Genomic DNA, 7316 nt, shown 5'->3' with positions numbered 1-7316 from the left:
AGGCCTATTTCAAACAGACCATACCTGGGGAATGAACTACATTACAAACCTCTAAAGTCCTAAGTATCATGCTGAGGATGATATTGCCTCAAAAGTAACTTCACAAACTCAGTACACATATTCCACTTGAAATTGGGTGTCTTCTTCCCTCCTACCTATTAGTGGAAAGAGGCATGAGTGCCTAGAGGGAGAAACCAGGTCCTAGATGGGGAGCACAAGGGAGTTACGCGTTTCAAAAGGGCACGGAACAACTATTCTTAGAGTCTGGGTATGTATGGTAAAGGAACAAGCTGTAAGTATAAAAACTGATGTGATACACCACCTTCTGGATGTTGTTTCCTTTTTTCCTTTTATACTTCTCTTCATCCTTGTTACTGAAAATAGAATGAGAAGGGGAAAGTTATAGTAGAAGGAGGGTCTCCGCCTCATTTTCAGTTAGCAATAATCGCTCCTCGGATAAACCTCATTGGCTACGATACTGCCACTGCACAAAGCTTCCGCCTCTTTTCAAGCATATCCTTACTGAGGTAGATTTCATTATGACTTGCGTGAGAATTGTTCCACTTCTTGTTACATACATATTTTCTTCATCATTTAGATATTCCTTTTCCCATGTGGATTTTCTGAAAACCAAAGGTACATCCCAGCTACCTTTTGACATAAATAATAAAAGAGGCAGACCCCTTCTTCTGTGTTCTCTATTCCAGCATAAAAAGGAAGTGAAGAAGCCGGGGCTCTAAATGCGAGGTCGTATGCAGGGTTGGAGTCCCTAGCCAGTGGTTCTCCAGCTCTCTTGTTAACTTTTACTGTTTGAGTCAAATTAGGAGACTCCAACAAAAGTAACTACTGCACACAGTTCATTATTTGGTTCACGTATGTTTTAAAAATACTTCTAAAATTGTGAAATATTGGAGAAAGTGATGAGGTTGAATATTAAGTTGACTTCAGAAAACAAGGAAAGGGAGATCTTAGGTGGGCTATTATCATGGCCTCATTACTTGACATCCCAAGTAGATACAGGTGGTAAGACACGAAGAGTAAAATATTAATCCAATAATAAATTCAGTTAAAATAATCCATTTCAGTTATGTAGCATATGTTCACATCTTGGTGCAAAAGTCCTTTGGATGGAAAGTCACCCACCTTTTCCCAGGAGTCCAAAGGAAGGAACCCAAACAGGACTATGAAGATGACAAATGATTGTAGGATGAAGATTGCTCTTTTCTCATCTGCCAATTTAAGTGTATCCTTCTAAGTATATGAATGCTACTTAATACTGGAGCTTAGTTAAAAAAAATACAGAGAGAGAGAATCAGACAATGACCGGGTCTGTGGCATAGCAAGGACAGCTCAGTGGTTTGAACTGTAGGGTTGGTGGATAGCAGGTACGAAAGAATTCCCCTACACAACCAGAGAGCAAGAACAGTTCATGCAGCCCCAGGTTGTAGATGCCATTCTTAGACAACCCACATACAGACCAATGGGGAGATGACTTGTATTATCTGAATCAGAATTTTCAATAGGGAAAAACAATCTTTTTTTCTACTTCTAGAAGCATTATTTGCCACTAAAACATCTTTATTATTTATAGTAACAAAAATGTGTATTCTTCAGGAATGCTGTCAAGGCTACAATTGTATTTTCTCAAAAATTTTTAAAACTCACATAAGGTCAAACAAACCATCAGCGGTCTCAAGCCAGCAGAACCATCACATATGAAGAAGGGGCGAAACTGGCTATTCCAGAAAGGAGGTTTAGGAGGAGGTAGGGATGCAGGAAATAGAAGAAAGATTCTTGCCCAGTATGTGATGACACCTTAGCTTCCTTCAAAATTTTAGTAAATTAATACTCATGAAGTGTTACAGGCAAGTCATTTTGTTGGAGGATGAAGGATATGAAAGAATGGGTCTTCATGTTTAGCTTGATGCAGGAGATGCTGTGTCAGCAAATCTGGAACAGGAGTACACAGAGAAGTGGGGAAAGAAAATTGTATAGAATCTGAAAAATTTCAGAAGCTATGCATGTGGAGTGGGTAATCTGAACTAGTGTATGACATGACGTTGGGAGTTAAATCCAAATTTATCTGCAGTGGGCTTTTAGCTAACTGGTGGTTTAGAATATAGAGTCACTTTTTTAAAATCTAAATCTATGTGTGTGGATATATGCTTATATGCAATTGAGATCTTACTATATATAAATGTCTTCATTTTTTGAGGCTATAATTTGTTCTAAAAAAAGCTACAAATGTATTAGTAAACACGATTTCTATAGTATTTTGTAAAAGAAACACTCCATATTTTATTTAAAATTTCTGCTTAGATTTTTTTTTCCAGATCAGTTTGGAATTACATTTAATGCTGTAATAAACAACCATGTACTTAAATAGTTTTAAATATGATCGCCTCCTTTGGAGAAATTCCTGGAAGTTTTATCTTTAACGCTATTGATACCTACTGGCAAATCACTTTCCAGGAACTTACCACTTTCTACTCACCCCGGAAACTGGAAAATCTCCTTTTCATCAACTTTCAGTGGAAGGGAGTACTAGCAAATTTTGATTTTTGGTATTTTCAATCTGGCAATATTTTTTTTAAGTTTAAATCTGAGGAGTGCCTAGGTGGCTCTGTCGGTTCAGCGGCTGACTTCAGCTCAGGTCATGATCTTGCAGTCTGTGAGTTAGATCCCCATGTCAGGCTCTGTGCTGACAGCTCAGATCCTGGAGCCTGCTTCAGATTCTGTGTCTCCCTCTCTCTCTGCCCCTCTCTGCTTGCACTCTCTCTCAAAAATAAACATTTAAAAATGTTTAAAAATAAATAAATTTGGCATCTGGTGGCTCAGTCAGTTGAGTGTCCAATTCTTGATTTTGGCTCTGGTCATGATCTCATGGTTTACAAGACGGAGCCTTGCATCAGCCTGCTTGGATTCTCTCTCTCCCTCTCTCTCTGCCCCTCCCAGCTCACATTCCCTTGTTCTCAAAATAAACACAAAAACAAAATTTAAAAATTAAATTTGACCACTAACAAACAGTATGAATATGTTAATTTTTGGGAGGTCTTGGTTTTCTAATGGATTTGTATAATATTTGTATAAGAATATTAATGAATATTAAATGTTTCAGACATATTACTTGGAGCTATATTAATACAAGTATTTTTGAAAAGGTTTCTTTGAAATCTAAATGAATTAACTTTATACCTTTTGGAAGAGTTCCTTATGTTTAGAAAGTGCTACATATATTAGGTTTTTACGATTATTAGTACTTCACTTACAAATCGTCAATTATAAAAGAACTTACAAAATTCTTACCATTGAAGATATCTTAGCAACTATGGAGAAAAATGGTAATAGATACTTTTACTATTGGATAACTTAGTCTAATTATAAAACATGTTTTTTTTTTATATTTTTATGTATTTTTGAGAGACAGAGCACAAGTGGGGGAGGAACAGAGACAGATGGAGACACAATTTGAAGCAGGTTCTAGGCTCCAAGCTGTCAGCACAGAACTCGATGCCGGGCTCGAACTCACAAACCGTGAGATATGACCTGAGCCCGAAGTCGGACGCTTAACCAACTGAGACACCCAAGTGCCCCAATTATGAAACATGTTTTAAAGAAACAAGTAAAATAACCACTCTGGCTCAAGTTGGGGGTGGGGGGAAGAAGTGCCACCAACTCAGTTTTTCCTGGTCTTCAGAGTGATCCATCTTCAAGACACCTCTTAAGAACTTTCAGTGTCACTGAACATCAAGTATTGAACACTATTACCAAAGATCGAATCCCTCATTTAAAAATAAGATTCAACCATCCCTGAGAAACAAATTAACAGTCCTTGATCATACAAGTTAAAAGAGGCACATCCTTTTATATTCTTTCTTTGCAGTTGATACAGAATAAAAGAAAATCGATGTAGTATATTCTCCAAGAGTATGAAGTAAAAGAGTTCTTATTTCAAAACACTTTGTAAAAAGAAAATCAGGAACTACTTGCCTGGTTATTTGTTTTGTGATACTTGTAGTGAAATGGATGCTAATTTTCTAGAAAAAGCTATATTTCAGCCATCCAAAAATTTTGACTAGAATTACACATTTAATTCTAATTGCATAAATATAATTAAAATACTAACTCAACAGCGATTCATATTTAAAACAAATCATTCACAGAAGTATAAATTATATGAACTTATATGGCACACACATAAACACAAAGACATTTGGATATCAGAAGAAATCTCAAAGTCACACCAATGAAACATTTTTCTTTTCCAAAGGGACTAATATCTCATACTTTTATTGCTTAGCTTATTATTTCCATTATCTACCTGAAGAATTGAGAAATCACAGTATTTTTACTTATTCTTCTCCTACCAAACCCAAAGTGTCAATGATATTTATTTTGACATTTTCTGCAGAGAAAGGCTATTTTAGGTGACTAGTGTTTGCTTTAGGGTTGCATGTGATAAACAACAAGCTAAATGCTAATGCTCACAAGTTTAATATATTTTTCTGTTTTGCTTTAAGGTTGCTTTGTGAGATTCTTGTATAGGTTACACTTTTAGAGCTCTCTAGAAAACCCAAAGAGTACTTTATTCTTTTGGATTTGAGAGTTTAACTACAGGCACATAACAATGTGCAGTCCATCTTTATGCAAATAGCTTAAAAGGCAATGTGTCTCAAGGGCTGGTTTATGGCATTATTTCGTTTTATATCTTTGCAATCAACACCATACAGCTAACATGGCCATGTAAATTCATGAGAGATTTTTCTACTGAAACCCAAACAAGGTCATCTGCTTTTGAAGATCGGAGTGAGATAAAAGTGACACTACTAGAACAACATGCACAGCCTCTTTTTTTAAACTGCTGACTCCACCTTTGAAAGTAGATCATTGATTTCCCCCCTCCAAATTTGGATTTCTAATGCTAATTCTAATGAAGGAATTTTGGACGAGCTCTGATACCAGCAATTCATGCTTATTTCCTTTTACAGAATGTTCTCTGAAACATTAAGTTTCAAAACTTGTTTTGCTTTCCATGTTAGAGTTAGCTTTTTCAGGTACATTTATGCATGGAGGTAAATGGACATTATGTTTTTGTGTGTCTTTAGGATGCATTCTATGATGTATACTACAGAATAGGCCGTACTATTTTAAAAAATCAACTGGCAAATAGATTTAATGAGATATTTGTTTTTGAGGAGGGAGGGTAACTGCCTTTATCGCCTTCTATCCTTTTTACGTAGTTTTATTTTTTATTAACAATAAAACTATTCAAAATGAAACTTACATTCACTTAAGTTTTTTCTTTGTGATTTGCAGTAAAATGTGTTTGTGCAAACTAAAGTGTGTTTTGCTAAAGTTTTCCTTTTTAAAAAAAAATATCAGTTTATTATTTTTTTTTAATGAGAGAGGGAGAAAAAGTACAATCTTGATGCCTAGGCTATACAAACAAGACAAGACCAAAATCAGGCCTCTCTGGCCATGCAGGTAATGATTTAAGAAAACCCAAACTAAAGGTTCTCACACACCTTTTCTTGAATAACCTACAAAATGGAGAATCAAGATCATTATTTTCACATGCCTTAAAGATACAGACAGGTAACTTTCATTAAATATGTCATACTGTCTACTCATCTTCTACAATTGTATGTACTCCTAACAACACAATGTTAATTCCAATAGCATTTTTAAATATAACAGTGTTACATTAATTTTAGATGTACAACTTACTGATTTGACAAGTTTATACCTTATGTTATGTTCACCGTAAGTATAGCTACCATCTGTCCTGTTACATAGCTATTACAATATCACCGAGTGTTGCTATTTATACTAAAATTTGTATAGAACCACAGAATACTCTAACTAGCCAAAGTAACTCTGAGAAAGAAGAACAAAGCTGGAGGTATAATACTGGATTTCAAGATATACTACAAAGCTGTAGTAATCAAAACAGTGTGGTACTGGCACAAAAACAGACACAAAAATCAATGGAACAGAATGAAGACCTCAGAAATAAATTCACAATTAAATAGTCCATCAATCTGTGTTGAAGAAGGCAACAATTTACAGTGGGGAAAAGACAGTCTTTTTAATGAATGGTGTTGAAAAATTTCGACAGCTACATGCAAAAGAATGAAGCAGGACTACTTTCTACCACCTTACACAAAAATTCAAAATGGATTAAACAAGGGAAACAAAAATAAAAATAAACTAGTGGGACATCAACATAAAACAAAACACAAAACAAAACAGTCCAGGAAACAACAAAATAAAAGACAATCTACCGGATAGAAGATATTGGCAAATGATATATCCAATAAGGGATTCATGTATAAAATATATAAAGAACTTATAGAACTCGATACCAAAGAAACAATCTGATTTAAAATTGGGCAGAGGACCTAAATAAACATTTTTCCAAAAAAGACATACAGACAGCAAACAGGCACATAAAAGGATGTTCATCATTCATCATCAGGAATATGCAAATCAAAACCACAATAAGCTATCACCTTACACCTGTCAGAATGGCTAAAATCAAAAACAAGAGAAAGTATGGATGAGGATGTGGAGAAAACACACTTGTGCATTGTTGGTTGGAATGCAAATTGGTGCAGTCACTGTGGAAACAGTATGGAGGTTCCTCAATTAAAACCAGAAGTACTGTGTGATCCAATAACAGAAATACTAACTTGCATCCTTATGTTTATTGCAGCATTGTTTTTAATAGCCAATACATGGAAGCAAACTTCGTGTCCACCAATAGATGACTGGATAAGGAAAATGCGACATAAATGGAATAATATACAGCCATAAAAAGGGATGAGATTGTGCCATTTGAGACAACATGGTTGAGCTTAGAGGGCATTATGGTAAGTGAAATTAGATGGAAGAAGACAAATGATACCACATGATTCCACTCATAAAAGGAATCAAAAAAATCAATAGAAAGCAGAATCTGACCTATAAATACAGAAAAATGATGGTTGCCAGAGGGTTTGGGAGTGGGGTTTAAGCAAAATGGATGAAGGGGAGACACAGGCCTCCAGTTATGGCGTGAGTAAATCACGGGAATAAAAAGCTCCAACCCCTTTCTGAGATTCTCTGTGCTAACAGAGAACATACTAGCTGACTCAAAAATTAATCCCAAGACTTTCTCCTTACCAGCCTGGAGTTTTTACATACTGAAATTTTTTTTCTATTTTCTCACTTGTAATATTTCTAATAGGATGTACTCTAAGCACTTCATGGATTATTCAGTTCACTCTTAACAACCTTACATCTCGGTACTATGAGTTTCCCCGTTACTGATGGAC

General features: G+C 35.4%; 1 pseudogene; it reads right to left on the bottom strand.

The window, feature by feature from the left end:
- Nucleotides 1-343: 343 nt before the first annotated feature.
- On the bottom strand, nucleotides 344-496 carry LOC123581489 (annotated as a pseudogene).
- Nucleotides 497-7316: the final 6820 nt, after the last annotated feature.

The sequence above is a fragment of the Leopardus geoffroyi genome, chromosome A1 (genome assembly GCF_018350155.1).
Source record: "Leopardus geoffroyi isolate Oge1 chromosome A1, O.geoffroyi_Oge1_pat1.0, whole genome shotgun sequence".
Lineage (NCBI taxonomy): Eukaryota > Metazoa > Chordata > Mammalia > Carnivora > Felidae > Leopardus > Leopardus geoffroyi.
Note: the sequence above shows the minus strand (reverse complement) of the source record. Positions and strands in the feature narration are given on the sequence as shown.